Source organism: Ooceraea biroi, chromosome 2 (genome assembly GCF_003672135.1).
Source record: "Ooceraea biroi isolate clonal line C1 chromosome 2, Obir_v5.4, whole genome shotgun sequence".
Classification (NCBI taxonomy): Eukaryota; Metazoa; Arthropoda; class Insecta; order Hymenoptera; family Formicidae; genus Ooceraea; species Ooceraea biroi.
Window position 1 is genome coordinate 4,705,289 of NC_039507.1, and position 19,210 is coordinate 4,724,498.

Here is a 19,210-nt window from a genome sequence, read left to right on the forward strand (position 1 = left end):
TTTAAAATATCCGTAACGTTGTAAAATAGCCCATATAGGACTCATATTTTATTGCACATTAATCGTACATTAAATCGACACGCGGATCATATCACAGTAATATTCCGTGTTTACCATCGATATCGACACATATATGTGATATAGCTGCAATGTTGCAACCTTAGCCATGCATATTGAACCGAATCAGATCGATTGATCTTGAATTAATGTAAATTCCACGCTATGCTAAATCCAATTGCGCTTGGTTAACGCAATCATGTCATGCCTCAGACGCTTATTGGATTCAGTAATCTATTACTATCAGAGCAACAACAGAGATAGAGCTATATTTTATGGATCGTCTCCAGACTGACAGATTCACGTTTCTTATGGCGATGTTCGGGGGCAATGAGGAGGCATTCAATACTGCCTCTCTTACGACCTCATAAACGATCTATTGCGGCTGCTCTCTGCATTGCTCTCTGGCATCGCGAGGTTTCTTATGCAAATGGAAAGTAAATGAAGCCGCTTTACGATACGTATAAGTTCGGTCTCAACCACGCTTCGATACTTCTATGAAATAGAAACGAATGTAATCGTAGATTATCGACACATACAATTGAGTCTACAATAAATTCGCAAGCGCACTTTCTTTCAATCTATTGCAAACGTTTAGAAAGGAAGTTATGCATTAATTACTCGAATTGGCTATTGTTTGTGTAAATTGTTGTTAAGATAATAACAGGCATAACGTTTATATAATTTAAGGTTTATACATATAATTTACAATATGAGAGTTTAATAATAGTGTATAATGAAAATTACTGTTTCTAATGTAATTATATAATATTATACTATTATCACGCAAACAACATACTTTGTGAACCAATCATTATTTATACTTTCAGAGTAATAGAGAATTTAGTCAAAGCAAGACTATTATAAAATATTAAATGCAATATTAATCTAAAGAATATTTTAACAAATTTTAACGAAAAAGATGGAATATCGATAATAATTGCAGCTAATATTAATTAGTAATTCTGCTTTTAAACGCTACTTTAATTTAGATATTTAATTAGGTCTTTTGCGCCTCAGTCTCATTTTCCTTGAGTCAATAATACCTCGACGGCACTGCTGATACCTAACACATTAATCTTGAGTGGTGCAAACCATCCTTAATAATTAGCTACGTGCTAAGGGAAGTGTCGACACACAATCAGCACCATTGCTCTGCGCCTCTCCCGTTCTAACATTTTTCCTTTTAATTGCATTCTCGTATCGTGATCCTTTCGCAACTGTTCGAGTGCTAAAGTACTTGACCCTGATCTTAATTAGCGCGAAGATCAGGTACACAAGCAGTAAAATGAAAACAACTTGTTTTATAGCTTTTATGTTTTTCCTCTAAGCGTAAAAATAGTTTTCATACTGAAAATTTCTTTGTGAATACGTCTGAGATGCACCAATTTAGATTCAATTTGTTTATTCGAACGAATAAACTGTACTTTCTACGTCCGGCTGTACCATTAATCAACGTAGGCCCATAAAAATTTTCATTGATTCTCAATGATTTCCATCATTCAAATTCTGACGCAATTGAGCTTGACATGATACTGATGCAGTCAAGTAGCATTTTACAAATTTTTTTTATTGCGCTCACCTTTTTTTTAGTTTAATAATATGTAGAAATAATGAGCCATCATGATCTTTTCAGATATTTTTATACTACGTGAGAATTTATTATTTAGAATATAATAAAATAAAATTTATCATACTGTGGAATTTACATGTATGTATCTTTAAAACATATTTATTTTCAAATGATTATATTTATTATTAAAGACAAAAGATTCAGAACGAGTATTGCCATAAACAATAGTAACAATAAAAAAGCTTGAAACCATTTATTACGCTATAATAGAGCAATAAAACTGTAGTTAAAGTTAAATTACAGATAGTAGTTTTACATATTACTGGTATGATTATGTTAGAATATTATTTTTAGAGAAAGTTCGCGGAAATAAAGTTTCAGATAATCGTTCTTCTTCCAATCTTAAAACTCTTTTAAAACATCTCGTCAAGTTTTTATAATAACGAATAAACCTAATCATAGTAGATTATCTTAAACTATTATACATTTTCGCTAGACGCATAGTTAAAACTTTCATCTTTCTAAAATCGCTGATATGTATCTTTTATGAAATCTTTACGAGTTCCTGAAATGATAGGACTCTTATGTGATACGTAACAATCTACATACCTGCAAAATCTATAACTCCTCTTTCCGCATAACTATCGTAGATCAATTATGATAATACTAATAGTTTGAGTCAGACCGGAGCTGCTCGAACTTGAGATCATTGACCCGGAAGAATTTTGTAACATTCCCAAATCAAATTCAATGCTGTTAAATATTCACGAGGCCTTGTGTAGCGCGTGCACGACAATATCACATCTTATATATCTAATCCGACATCTGTTTACTATGATTACTTCCGGAAATCATTGAATATACGATATCTTTGTGCGGATAACTCATGTTAGGCGTGGGTGTGGTCGATGATCGTAATACTTCGCGATCGAAATATATGTGCGTACGGTTCGCAACGAGTTGATTGCACGATTTGTTTTAATATTCATGCGAATATAAGGTGCGAATTAATGGTAATACCAACTGATTCGATTACTGACTTTATATAATCACTTGATGACTAATAAACTAATATCGTTTATCAACGATAAATTAAGGTCACTCGATTAAAATATCTATGGCATCTTAAGTCAGATGATTATAGAGTCTTCAATATGATTTAGAAAGTTGAAGTATGATTTGCTGAGAATTGTCGTCTGGATTTACTTCGCGATCGACGAACATTCTTGTTGTGAAAATGCAGATTGCGCGTGACGATAGACTGCAGGCACGTTGTTAATGATCGGAACGACGCATTATAGATCGTAAATTCTACATGCAATCGATCGCATCGACGCGCTCACGCATTTCAGCGCTTCAGGATAACGTTTCACAAGATTCACGAATGAGATGTCGCTAACTGAGAGTTTCGGATGTTGACATTTTAATGCGATGCGTGATGCGTCGCCGATAAACAGCAATATCCTCTGATTTTTGCCAATATTGTTTGGTGAAGAAAATACAAAAGTCTGTTGGGAGATGTAATCGCATGAAAGTTACGCGAAAGTATGTGTCTCTGCAAAGGCGCCCGTGTGAAAACGATATTTATTATAGACACTAAGTATAAATTTAAATTCCCTTGATGCGAAATACTCCTTTCCTTCGGCAAGTCGTCGTTGTTCGAGGCACATGTCGGAACTCGGCTAATTAGCTAATCAATTATCTGGACTTCTCATGCGGCATTCTACCGCAGTTGTTCTGGCCAGACGCTCGTGCCATCGAACGCCAAGCGCACGTCGCACGCTGCGTTATTAATTATCTCGACGAGAAACTCGTGCGATTTCGCGGTTACTACGGCTCGTTTGCCAACATTTATTGCCATTAGAGAAAGAACTGATGATGCACGCACGCACGGAATCGTGGGCCTCACGTGAGCGGAGCATTCTAAATTGCGCGCATCTTGCTAGCACGCATCTTATTATACGTGTTGTATAATCGTTATTTTAATCTGCTTTAATGCCTCGCGGGTAATATTTATAATATTTAATGTGCATCGTGTTTTGATGGTTTTGAAAGTTTCTCAGTTTTAGAGCTATTTAATTCAGCTTGCAGGATTTGATTGAAAACGCTTTGCACAATTGAACGATAAATGTCATCAAAAGGATTACATAGTCGTTGTTTGATATTTTTAAACATCAGCTTAACATTGTGCAATATATTCTTTCTTAATAAGAGTAAATGATTGCAGTCACTTATATAATTTTATTTAAAAAAAAGGATTGAGACGAAGAAGGCATTTATCATGTGATATATTATTATAAATAATACTTCATTCTTATAAAATATTATATTGTTACTTAAGAATAATGTTAATACAGAAGAATGTCAAAATGTTTATTAATTAGAAAATACAAAACATGAAATCGGACTTACATTATCGTACATAGTGATAAAAGAAAGATCTACGTATTAACGAACTATAACTATCGTTTATATAAGATATCCATTTATTTATATGTAAAAGGTGCACAGATTATCTATCCTTTATCTATACGATTCGATAAATCTCGTCTCTAGCGTATCCTCGTTTGCCAATTAATACCATTTATCGTTAGCGAAGTCAGCGGTAGCTCTCTCTCGTTAGTTCGCCGAGATAAAATAAGGCTCCCTACGATAATCGGGCGATTTCGAAATAGCGTACGTGCGTCCTCCGACGTGGCTAAAAATGGCGAGTGGGAAACTCTACTATCGCGGACTAAACACAGGTCGGTAAGACGATAACGATCCGCGGGCTCTTTCTCTCTTTCCTTTTTCTCTTGCTCTCTCGCTCTATCGACACCTCAGTACACACATGACCGCGATAAAAATGGAAAATCTTATGAGGTCCAGTGCGGGATTGTAAGCCAGGAGCAACTTTTATGTACCGCTGTCTACCAGGATTGATCTGTGATCGATATACCACCGGTGTGTTTCTCCGTCGCTCTTAAGGCGATAGGCATTCCAAGTGCTCAATCTACCGTGATCGATCATTATTTCGCTTATTAATCCACTGTGTAACGCAAATTCCGATTTCGTTCTCCCAAAGGGGAGCAATGGCTGGGCCACAGATGAATGGGTCATTGGTGAACCGATGAATTTTGATAGGGCAAACAACCGCACTCTAGTAGCCGCATGGATGGTGAATTATTATTCTCCGTAATATTTATCTCGTCATTTAGACGTTATTAATGATCGCGAAAATGATCGTCAATTATAAGTGTGGCGGCACGCTCGCGAGAGGTCTTGGCTATTTTATAATAATAATAATAATCACTTACATCTCTTTTGTATTTTACGTCTCTGCTCTTTGCTTTTGAACTACGGAGAATCTTAATGATTTTGTGATACTCAGCAATAGAAAAGGGCATTTCTTGAAAATGCTTAGATATTTTTGTGCCTACATTGTAAGTTAACGTAAAAATATATTAATGCTATGTGTACTAAATATTAGTAAGAATATATTACAAACTACAAATAAGTATCTTTGTTAAAGAAATATAGTTTTATAGAAAATTGAATTTAAAAAAATAGAACGATATCTATCGTGAGTAATAAAGTGCAATATAATATTAAAATATTAGAAAAACACATGCGCAAGTTTCTAATGCGATGCTTTTTTCAAGTTACTGTATCATATAATTTTAGTCTACATTATTTTTTAGTTTTTATAAGTAATAATTGAGTGGCCTTCACTATTTTAACTTTTGCGTAAATAATTATGGCACACATTATTGTCACCTTAAAAATTAACGTAATAGAGGAAGGTGCAAGTAGGCATGACATTAATGTGGACAATTCCTCTAAACTATGTTTTACGATGCGTAACTCTTTGCTGGTTATAGCCTGTTGAATGAAATAATTGTACATCTTTCTGTGACTAAAACCCTTTTGCTGAAGTGCATCGTGTTAATGACGAACGTAAAATTTATGAAATATTAATCGCATCCAGTAAAATTAAATGCCTGTTTGCACAAAAATATAATTTCCAAGATAGCGGATGGTGTAAATTTCTCTTCGTATTATGTGACCGCTCGAATCAAGTAGAAATAAGCTTGAGAAACAAAGTCGACGAAAAGGACGATTCTTTTCGGCCAATGCAATCGACATACGGTATCTTTGTCCTAGATCTTTTAGGACAGGCGTCAGAGACTCTTGTCCTCACAAAAACGAGAGCGTAAAAGCATAGTTGCACGCGACCAACTGCCATTGTTATCGAGAGAGCTACCGTTATTCACTAACGATAAACGAAATTATTAGTTTTAATAATTTTAATTTAATTAATACAAATAAGTATTAATTGGCAAACGGGGATAATATTGCAGTACAACAATTATTGGATAATCGATCGCGCCATTGAACGTTCGCATTCACGTGAAATTTTAGACTCATTCTATGTTTCTCAAGGAATTATGTCAGAGCGACGTTTAAGAACTCTGCAATTACATATAGGACTTTTTGCGGTGCTGTATAATAGACCGAAATACGCGCGGTGAGGTACACATACTTCAACGTTGGTGAGACTTTTTAAGGAGGGACGTTGCATGTTGTTGAAAACGGTGCAATAAAGTTTCGTTTCACAGTACTTTCGTCATGCATGGCACATAATACCTGCGTCGTAAGCTACTTTAACAAAGTCGAACTCTATTTACAAAGATCACCGAGGCCGTACAACTATAATCATTGCCACGAGTTATATTCTCCGTCGTACGAACGTTTTGTTACGCGAGATCCACTCGGCAATTAAGTCGCGATGCTTCGTACGAAAATCTCTACAAATTCAGAGGCAGAACACTTACGGGAATTTTAATGCCTCGTAATCAGCGAACAGGCAGATAGTAAATTATCTCACGATGCATATCCACGGAAATATTTACGGCGGCGGTGTTTAATAAGGCCTAACTCTGTGCAGCGATTATATTTTATATGGATGAATTATACGCGGGAGTTACGTATCTGGCAACATCACGAGCGTATTCTCTATTATCGATTTTGCAACGACGTACTTAATTTGAAAGCCACAGCGATCACAAACATAAACTCATGGAACATCAAAAAGAGAAAATGTGACGTAAGTATGCAGATCATACATCGCGTAAACTCGCAAAGAATCCGTACTCTCTTTTTTCTCAATCATAACTCGAGCATTCCGTTGTGCTCGCAACTACGACTGCTTCGTGTTTTCGTACGGTTGCTCGTGCGTACAATAAAATTGTACCGCGGTAAAAGTGAACGGGATACCGTACCGTAGAGGGGTCAAAGTGTGCCACGATTGCCTATCCGGGGCGCATTACACATCGAAGCTTATTAGCTATCGATTTCAAAACGTGCGTCTTTTAAATGCTGATAAAGATAGCACAGTACAACGCATATTCGTGTAAGCCAATGAACGTTAAGTACGATCGATCCTCAAACGAATACGCTTACGTTGCGCAAGGCGAGTCTCAACAATGGCTACAGTGTTTGGCAAGCCGATGTTCGATGGCATTTACCATCGCTTCCTTCGTGTCCAATATACATTTTACGCTTTTTGGTCTCAGGTATTCCCGCACCTTCCGATTCAAACTGGTTCGTCGGTGAAGGTCGGGCAGCATCATTCTCTAGTTGCTAAATGAGAGACATTAGTAACGGTTTCAAACACCAGCCGTGGACAGCCGTGCGTAATGTGTCCCAAATCAGTTCAAGTCTGTCAAACTCGACCTGAAGTCGACCGGCACGTTCAGATCGAATTTTTACTACGTAACCTTGAAAGTTACAACACTCACCGTTATACAACTACGGCAACCTGATTGAAATTAGGTCCGTTAAATACCGGGTGGCGTCAATGGGCGCGCATGGTTTGTCCGGATCACTGATTGACCTTGCATGCATTCTCTTTACGGGCGCAAGTCTGATTCGATTCGATATCGTTCTACTGCTGGCTTACCTGTCTGTCAAAACGGCAGCCAATATATGTAATTGTTTACGATACGGAATAGTAATCTGGGATAAGAGTGACAGTATCGTAAGCCAATCGTAAGAACAAACGTTACCCACTCGGCAAGGTATTGTAATCTTGCTAATGACAAAATAACGAAATTAATTTGGCCGCCTTTCCTCGACTGTTATCGTGCATTTCGTCCATTACATTAATCGTTCACGCTTAATCAAGCTTTTTTTCACACTGAATGATAGATAATCAATAAGGATGTAGATAGCAAGTATACTTCATAAATGTCATAGCACTATTTATTATTTATGCACATCTGTACGTAGGTATTATTTTATCCATTTTTCCATTTCATGTCTTTTTCAAGGCTACATTTGACATTTAAGTTTTATCATTCAATAATGCAACTTGCAATATGTTCTTCTTTAACGATAAAGTGATGCTTTCATATTAACGATGCTGTACTAGTCGAGTCGTAAATGTCAAATCATCCAGCACAGCGGTAGCGGGTTCGAATGTCATTACCATTCGCGCCTTGCTCGGTGATTTGATATCGATGAATCTCGTCACTTGCGCAATTATGTTTCCGGACTTTACATAATGCACGCAAGTGCGTGCTTGCCCGCCTACTAGGAGTTATCTGACATCTGGTGCGACAATGATTTTACCTACGCAATCTGACCATTGTTCGTGAGTGAGCTTATGTAATTTTCCTCGATCCTCTTTGGCCGCGACACAGTTCAGAACACGTAGAACAGGTTGAAGTTCTTGAAGAACTTTGAAAGTTCTTCAATGATGAAAGCATGTGAGATAGTTTAAGAATGAATTATTTTATATATTGTTTTGTATTTCCATTATCATAAAGATTTTATATTAATAATTTTCATAAGAAATATCAATGAACATAAAAATGCTAGCGTAAAGAATAAAAATAAATATAAAAGAGATATATGTAAAGAACTGAAATATAATACAAAATATATGTACATAAGCGCAATTTGCGCGCAGTATTTCTCTACACGAAAATGATTCTCGAGAATGATAAAGTCTCAAGTACTTATTCACGTTCTTAAGATTTACTATAAAATTCTTTTCAGTATCAAGAGCTTACACGCATCGTTATGATAGTCCGTCTTCGCATTGAAGCTAAGCAGGATCGCATGATCGGTGCGATTGCGCAAAGAATTTTTATCCGACCGGGAGAATTGCGTTACGTCGCGCGCGCACGCCAAGAGCGGGTTGTCATTATAGGGAAGCGTCGCTTCCTGAGTGCACGTGCGATGTTATATATGGTGTAAAATACATGAATGCTTTCACTGAATACTGATTACTACCACCATAGAGAACGATCGACGGGTCACGGATGTCACGTTCCCGGCAAGGTAAGATATAACTTTCTTCTTGAGAAATGACGACGACTGTGCGTCTCGGTCGCATCTGACTAACAAATGTCTAAGTGACTTCAAGGCGATCGTATTTACAAAGGAATATGACACGTTACAATCAACGTTCATTTCGTCAAGGATTCTCCTTTTATCAAATGACAGACGGGCGGAAATCCTGCTCAAAGAACCTTTTCTTTAAGTCTCGTTTACATATCAAAAGAATAATCGAGAAGGCAAGAGAGTTGTATTAAAATATTCGCCGGTCGATGAAATCTAACTGATCTCACCACTAAAAGCTAAACTTTTCATAAATGTTCAGAGTGATTTTAAGTTATAGTTTACTAATAGTTTATCAAGAACTTTGATCGTAAAAACCTTCATTTCGTTTGACGAATGATAGCAACGGTTTTTTATAATTTACAACAGAAGTTGCTGGATGTTAGAGATAATGTTCCTTTAAGAATTGACGTCTCCAAACTTTAGGCGATTTTCGATCGTTGTTAGCATTATCATGCACATAAAACTTTTCTCTTTATAGAACTCTTTTATAAAAAACATTGCTATTGTAAAAAAACTGCAAAAGATTCTATGTCATATGAGTAATTTTATAAAATCTCATTATTGATTCTTAGTGTTTTAGCAATTATCTATACATAATTGATTATGATCGAAACGAAAGTCAACGTCAATATGCTCAATATCGATGATAGAAATAAGACAAGAACGAGCACTGAGAGATTGTATCTTCATGCATTTCAGTATGTTTTCCATGATTGAAGACAATTTGATTTTCTTGATAAGTATCAAAATAGCTTGCCACTGTTCCGGCAAACAGTTGGAGCTGTAACAAATTAATTAAAGAACTTGCGAGAGAAAATCGCGGAAAATTACGAAACGTATGGAATCATAAACCTAAATTAACAACGCACACCTGACGTAATCAGATTTTTAAAACGTTTGCGTTCGATTGTAGCCGTAACAAAGCAAAATAAGGCATTTCCATGCCCATTATCTCTGACATATAAGTGCAATGGGACTCCTGGTTTAAGCAAACTCACGTGACTTTAAATGGCTAGCGGCTTGCACGAGCGGCGGTGAAGATGCACGAGCCTTTATCGACTCGCCATTAAAATAGCCATGGTAAATCCGGTGCTGAATAGGTCAATGCACATCTCTCACCATTGTATACCTAGCAGCGGCCACGCGTGTGAGCTGCTTGAGCCACGTATTAATGGCACATCGTGTCAATGCTCGAAGACACTTGCGTATTTAACGCTCTAGCATCATACATCTCATACGCAGAATTCCTGAACGCGTGAACTTTGCAGGAGTAGGCCTTTCCGAGGTAGATAGCACCGCTATTATGCAGCTATCGTCATATTGGCATCAGACAGTGATCTTTAGCCTTTTAACGGAAAAATAAATCGCGCCAGTTAAACAACCTATCATAAGCGATCTCGAATGATTGACAAGCAGAACTGCTTTCTGTAGGCGATAACGGATTGTATGCGTCATTTACTTTTCATTATGATATGTGTTTTACATATCGTACTCGCGAATCATGCGTAATTATAATTGCTATGTACTTGACTAGAAGCTACATCTTTAAACATAATATTAATACAAAAGAGTGAAGTTCTGTTACCAGCGCAAAATTTATGAGCCACGTACAAGGGTGCGGTTCTTAATAAATTATATATCTAACGGTGTTCATTATATTATATAATACATATTTAAATTTAATTCTCTAACTAGAAGGACGTAATCTGATGTATCTTATCTGATAAAGGCGATGCAACTAAATTTTAAAGATATGCTAGAATTTCGCAGAAATACAAACGACGCCGTAACTCCGCAAGTACGCATGCCAGTCTAACGTCAATGAAAAATGTGCCAGTCAGTGTCTGCGAAGGAAACGGCGATAATAATCTAAGGAATACCAATGATAACAAGATATTTCACGGTTTATCTTTCGATATGATCGTATAAATTACGGCGAGATATAAAACGCAGTCGATTCGAGCTCGCAGCCGTACGCACCGGGAAATATCAGAAAGCGCGGGTCGCGATCCATAAGCGAGGCATAATTAGCAATTGCGCGGTACAGAAATACCTACAGGGTGGTCGTAAAGTGGCCACCGAGCTGCACCTAGTAGACAGTAAGTAGTTCTGTCTTTGCACGAGAGATTTATTCGAAACACTACCGATGACGTATTCATCTCGCGTTGCTGCCACTTACACGATTATTATTCCGTTCGTAAATCACGTGGCGGTGCTACGAACGTAAAAATTAGCCACGAGCCCGTAGGGATAACTTGTGGCACTTAACGCGTCACATTGACGCACCGTGTTGATGACGAATTCTCATCTCTGGTGTGAGACATCAGTTCACCGGCTTTATCCCGAACAATAAAACGGTGGAATTATACAAGTTATAAAAACCCAGAGTTTTATGAGTTACAACGTGGCACGCGATGTTATTGCGGGTAACGTGAAATATAATTGCCGAGATAAATCTTCGTGCAATTACGTCGCATACATCAATACATGGAAAACAGGAGGATTCCAATACGCATCGGCGAATCGGTGAAAGTGAAAGTATTACGTGATTGATGGGACAAATCCGTCTTATTGTGCCGAATAAACCTCATTTATTAGCACATGGAATAGCGTTACACGATGTCTTGAAATTGCCGCGCAATCCGTACTTTCCTCGCCAAACGCAGTTGCTTCCTGCATTTAATCCGACATCGCATCTACGCGTACAGCGAAGACGCATCTTTTCTCCGGCTTTCCATTCTGTTCCCTCGCGCACATCATTGACGAAATTATTGCTAGTAAATCAGCGCGGCTACCGATAAAGTAGCTTCATCGATCGTGACGAAAAAAGGCTCGGCTCGCGCTTCCTAGTTTCTCCTTGAAAACGGAACGGTCGATGCCTCTGCACGATGTCTCATTGGCATAATGGCGATATTATAACGCCACTACGTTGTAGACGACGACGACGACGACGATAATGACGACAAAGATGTGCGAGGCAGGTACCAGCTAACAGTATGCCCTTGCATTCCCGACAATCGCCGTCCCAAATGCCAGGACGCTCCCTCTTCCACTTCTCTTTCACCCGCCTGCTGAGTCGAATGTACTGAAGTACAATGCGATGCTCTCGTCGTCGTCTCTGGTCGTCGACGTCATGCCAAGACATGGGTAGTCCTTGTTTATTGCACCGTTCCTCGATAGGTTTGCATAATTGCTCTCACGTGCGGGAACGTATTTCCCTCCCGGCGCTGTTAACGCGCGGCGTACAAATCACCTGACGCACAATCGCCGCGAGAAAAACGCCTCACTCGTAAATTCTTGACCGATAGCAGTTTAACTGAAATGGCTCGGACGTCATAATCGTGCTTGTAGAACGTCCAGTCGTTGACGTATTCCGCACAGGTGTCTTAATTATTTTTTAACGGGCTGAGGATCAACTCAGCTGGGTGAGCAAGCAACTTGCGAAACCAATGCGCGGTTAATAGTCCCGGAGTAGGTTTCTCGTTGGATAAACATCTTCGGTAATCCGAAAGCACGACGGTAACGTGCCGCAATTACGCCTAATGCGCTTGCATGGGATGCACGATATTTCTTTGCGAGTAACATGGGATCCATTAAGCGGATTGGAGCAGATCCATCAATGGAGAACGCCCGCATAATTGACCGCCAGGAAGAACGCTGGATGGTATTGTCGACGATGGCCAATCGATTAACGAGCTAATGCAGTATCGACTTGCCCGTCTATAATGAGAGATTCATCGCGTAATGACGGTACGTGAATCGTGTCCGGATGATACCAGCGGTGATCGTGCGCGATGTGCGCGTCTCAATGCACTTCCCCGGCGATTTCTTGCGCGGCCGCGTCGACATAAATTGCGCCGAGCCGGGCAAAAAGCTGCAAATCAGAGAAATCGATGACAGAGGAGGGAATATGGGTACGTGAGGACAGTGCAGATGCGAGCGAGGATCCGGTACGGCGTTGCACGTGAGTCGCAGAACCGAATCGGCATTTAGAAGGAAACCTTTTCAGCCGGCACTCCCTCGACTTCTCGGCTGCACGTATCGTTTCGCATCTCGTGACTTCTTATCTCCGCTTACTCCGGCCTGCTAGCTAGATTGGAAGAAAAGCGGAAAACTCTTTCCCATCGGCTCTCCCCGCGCGGCGCCGACTTCTCGTGACGGTTCGTTATTATGTGCTGAACCGAATTACAGCTGCGGGAATTATTAGATTTCCAGACGAATGAAACCGTGGAATTCCGATGATTAAGGGAGGAAATCGCATCGTCAAACGTTCATAACGGGTCGCTTCTTCGCGGCGCGTTTCTTCGTCGTCGTGCATCCACATTAAGCGGACTCGGGCTAATGAGATTTTTTACGCCAGCGTTTTATTGGTAGCGCCATTATATGCGTCGTAACGCAAATTTCGATGTACTCCTCGGATTCCGAATTATGCATTCCGTGCGATTAATCCTGTCACGTACGACGCGATTAGATTTTTTCCGCACTTCTTATATACAATACACCACTGTGCGACGTGCCGCACGGCACTGTAGCGAATAAGTGACGGTAGAATGCAGTTGCGAATTTATGAGGTCGCGATTGCACGACAGCCCGCACTCCTCGAAATATTATAACCACGTGTAGTACACTGTGTCTGCAGTCTGTCGCTAATCTATTATATTGTGGATATATTGTGCTCTTTGTGTATGTACTCTGCATTCGCGGCAGATGAGCCATTGATTTAAATGCGAAACAAAAGCCCACTTCTCGTGGCACTGATCGTCTGATTACTCAAGTACCATTGGCTATCTTGGCCTGACAAGAGAAAGATTAATGTTCCAACAACATGGGTCTTGAACCTCCGCATGAGGTATTTAGCCTCCTTCGATTTCTTCTCCGTGTGTATACAATGTGCGACAGCTGTTTATCGGCAATTTCCATAAGACGTCTTGAAGGATAATGGAGAGAAAAAATTAACATTACCCAGTCTCTATGACTACATTTGCAGACACGCTTGTATGCTTATTACTATGCGTAACTGAATTCTAATATCACGAGCCACTTGATATCTGAATAAAATACGATTAAAATACATTAAATATGGTCGTGCTTTAATAGTTGGTTTTGCAACCAAAATGTTTATGAATCGTATGTAAATTTCGATAAAATTTCTCGGTTTTTTAACAGAAATCGGTTTCCAATGCAAATCTAAAGAGATATTTTATTATAAATAGATTTTCTTATGAAAGGACATTTTTCTATAAGGACTTTATTATGAGGCATTTTATTATAAGGACTGACGGATTGTTTTAAATTTAATAATTTAATAAATTTCGACAATTAAGCTTTTAACCAAAAATTTCTATTAAATTTAGCTAAGAAAGTCAATATGAAAAATTTTTTTAAATTATGTAAAGTAATTCGTAAAATAATTCTTTTGATATTTTCGCTAAGAAAACATTTAAGCTTTAAGTTTGTTAAAAATTTTCCTAAGTTCTTTGGACTTGTTTTAGATCAATCCATTATAGTCTACTATCTATTATTAGTACAAAAATGAGACTACGTTTTGGTATGCTACATGATCATTACGAATTACTCTTCCGTGACAATATCATGAATGTATATTATAAAAAATAATAAACAACCGGGAGAGAATCGCTTTTCTTGCAGCGCGAACATGTTGCGTCACGGGTAATTAATCGATAGTAATTATAATTAGGAGAAACTTTCCGGAGGATTTTTATTGAGATTCCTGACCCGCGGGTTACACCGTCGATCGTTTTACCGAGTCGGAACTCGGCTCACTGACTACCGGTTGCGTTTTCTCGATTTCTGAATTCCAGAGCTGTCGACAAACGGCAGTGCGTATTTTTCTTACTTGTAGTGCGAATAGCAACGCCTTGCGAAATCAGTCAATGACATAAGTATTATCTGATGTTTAGATCCATAGTGCTTGATTGCTTCTTTTATTCCGCGACTGAATAATCTATCAGTTATCATTATTTGCTGAATATCTAATATTTGCTGAAGTAACACATTAATGCATTTATATTTAAAAAATGTAATGACTTTGTGAAATTTTTATCTATAAATATATAAAAATATATATAGATATAAATACTTTCCTATTTGATTACAAACTTATATCATCATCCGTGGTATCTATATTTTTTACGGCACTCATACATTGCATTTATAACTCATAAATGCACACTATAATTAATGACTTTCGATATGATTAGTTTTACGATCCCACGTTATTCATTAAGCTGGGCACTAAAAACTTTTGCAATTACAATCGATAAAATCATATTATTATATCTTCCTGTTGAATTGTGGTATTCTGCGGATCTATGTATTTGAGAACAGTATTGTAAAGTCTGCTCATGCGTTAAATTAGAATTAATCTCTACGGCGATATAATTATGACATGATATGATAGCTGTTAGAAGTGTGACGAGAATTCATGTCATGTCATGTCATAATCAATACAATACGGGCGAAAGAAAGAAACAGTACTGATTAAGTTTATAAACTCGTCTGTAAGATTTATGCGAATATGTCTGACAGAATGATAACTACTTCAGTGACGACATGCGTCATCCGTGACACGGGCGCAACCGCAGCTTTCTCGTTCTTAGATGCAGGAAGAGGCATCTCGAAGATTGCATACATCGGCATCTAGAAACGCTTCCGCACAACCGACAGATGTAACCGTACGATGGAATAATTGTGCAAGCGATATCTCACACTGACATATTTGAGGAATACACAAGTAATAGAACTTCGCGTTTCTGGTTTCATTTGTGATTCAACGTTCTGATGAGAAACTAAAGTCCGTATTTGTGTAGGTTTGATTGTGTAAGATTTCTCTTATCTACGGAAAATCGCGGGAACCGTCGGTTCAGATATTACATGTTACATAACGTATATCAATGAAGTATGCATTTTGTTTGCAATTTTATTTAAACTTTAAATGCCACATAAAACTAGAAATACATCCAGCAAAATTGCCGCTTTGCATCTAATTATTCTAAATAATAATCTAATTATTCTAAATAATCCTTATAATTTCCCCAGTTTTTACTTGATAGTCTTAATTGCTAATTTTCAATGTGACAGTTCTACTTTTTAAATTAGGCATAAGTTTTATCAAAATTTAGTAAATAAATGAACACATTATGATGCATCATTACAGTAAGTGCTCAATATTGAAGCGCAAAGCCACAAATTTTCTCATACGTGACAAATATACGGATAATTCCAAGCATGAGTCACGGTAGGTGAAGGTAAGAACCTTCCGGCAATCTTGGTGTGAACGTCGGATTATTACGCTATTCCGTGATGTCGGAGTTGTCTTTATGGGCGGTATCACAGATTATAATAAAGATCATTGCTCGACCCCTTTTCAAGGCAACATATTAACGTTACTGTCGACATTATTGCTGCTGTTGATTGACGATGCGTCATTCTCAGCTTTTATTCGCTCTTCAGAATAGTAAAATCAACCAAAGTTGCCAACTACAGTAATTTGACATTATTTACTCTTCTCGCGGAAGATTTTTATGGCACTAGTAATATATTTCTTATATAACTTCCTATTAATAACTGCGATTCTTTAATTAACGCCGCGAGATATAAAGACCTTTCTTCGGTGAAGGTGAAGACAGTTCTTCGGTTTCTTCAAGATTGCTACGTCCAAAGTATGCGTTAGGCAATCGTTGATGCAGAAGGACGTTCCTGTTTCGATGTCACCACGTTTTTTTTTCATTCTTGAAGATTGCTGATAAATCACGATAATAATAAATATAACGGATAATGACTATTGAGTTATCAACCGACTTATCCTGAGTCGACACTATTCGTGAGCATTCCGTGCCGTCTAATTGTTGCGGTCTGTGTAGATGCAAGTGGTACAGACGGAAGAGTACCTTTGTGGATGTGCGGCAGTAACCATCTGCGGGAGTGTAATTCTCCCGGCGTGGAAACTGGCAAACAAAGAGCTGGCATTTGAATGCCAGCGACTGCGACTCGCGTCTGGTATGATCGAGCACGGACTTCGTGATCCTAGAATCGAGGCTTCTCTGTTTTAAATCTCCACCTTTTTCATTAAACTACGCCCAGATCGTTGTTTCCCCGTTTCACTGCACAGTTGCAACACAAATATATGGATCACCAAACAGGTTAAATAATGCTTAATCTTTATATGCTATATAACACTGTTGTTAATTCCTTTTTTTTTAAACATTAGTAACATATATGCTGCAATAAAAAATAGTTTTCTAACAGGAACTTACTAAAAAACTTAAAACTTAAAACTTAAATGAATTATACTTTTACAATATAAAAATCAATGTGTCTCTATAATCGATGTAATTATTTTCTTCTTAAACTTTTTAAACATTTTTAAATATTTTTGTCAAAACTAAATTGTTTTTCATTTTTTTTACTTATTTCAGCAACTAGATATATAATTAAAGCATCGTGAATGAAAAGACTCAATTGCTTAGAAATGACCATAAATACAATAGTGAATTCACACATTCGCTTTCACAACACTTTCCTATTACAACTAAATTTTAAACTTTATCAGACTGCAATGGTCTAAATGGCAATACTATAATTAACACTCAATTAAATGCTTTCCATTTCTTTCTAAGTAAATTGCATTTAAGAAATATTTCAAACCGCGTCATATAAGCAGCAATTTGCTATTATAAATCACAACTAACCGTTTTACGCGAAATTTTTTCAATATTAATAAAAGCTTAAAACTATCACTGTACTATCGTGAATCGTAATAAGAAATAAACCAAACTATCCATTTAAATTCTAATAACAGTATAAAACAGAACTCACGTTAATATCAGTCCAATTTCTTATTTCTAGATAATCTTTGCTATATTTTTTATATATGCCTATGATCAGTTTCACTTTCACATTATCGATAAAAACGGCAGGATTCATTTATGTAAATCATCGATATATCGGATAAACTATGGTGACACAAATTATTTTATTCGTGAAATTGCTCTCTATTAGGAGACATATCGCTCAATCAATCAAAAAATCACCTGTGGCAAGTAGAGAAAGTAAAATAATATGAATCGCGTAGGTCAATGACCATTACTTTTGGAACTTCATTAATAATACTTGATATAGCAGCAGACAGAGAAAATCGCGTGCAAATTACAATGTTTAGCACCTGACGTGTCGCAGAAATACTAGTTCCATTTTAGTATGCAAATCGTGCTCTTAAATTATTGATTATATTGGTTACTTAATAAATTTTTACTCGCTATTTCCAATATATATTTTCGAAAGCGACAGGAAAAAATAATGGACACAAATAAATATAAAATAATAATAAATAACATTAATTAGTTATGTCAATAATCTTTAAAAATGCGACTTTTTATATAGAATAAGTATTAAATTCTGAGTTGAAAGTATTCTGATTTAATTCCTACCGAAATTATTGTGAAAAACCGTATTTATTTAAGAAGAATAAGAGAATGAGATGAGATATTATACTATAGACACTTTTCTTCATAGAAGTCAATATATCTTGAAGCTTTTCCAGAGAATATTTAATAACAGGATAATCAAACGATGCACACGTCATTTTCATTCATTTTACAAGTGGAAGTCATAAAGATGAAAGTTATGGATTGGTAGTTCCGATAACAACATAGTCGGTATAAAGAGAAATCTCTATATAGGTATCATTTGTTCTTGGGAAAGATTATAATTTAAACGTCCAGATGCGGGAAGTCTTAATTGTGGTTTCCACATATGACCAATAAAGTACTATGTAATTTTATAAACGTGTAATCAGGCTGTAACTTAGATACCTTGAACCATCTTGGTTAATTATATTGTATGTTTGATTTAATTTAATTTATATATATTTATATATTTAATTTATATATTTTTTATATTTATTTCTCTCAATTATTTGATGCTCATTGATGAAAATTAATATAGACATTGTGTATTAAATAATTTAATAGCTATCATGAGATATATCAAAGAATGAAGTTGCTCGTAGATATACATGTAGAAAGTCACAAGTAGTCCGTAGAAAACAATGACGAGTCTAACTGGTTTTCCATCCCACGCAATTTAAGTGAAGAAGCTGGAATCATTAACGGCAAAACAAGGAATTAAAGTCAGCTAATCATCGTAATTAATCTAATCAATAACAGACCG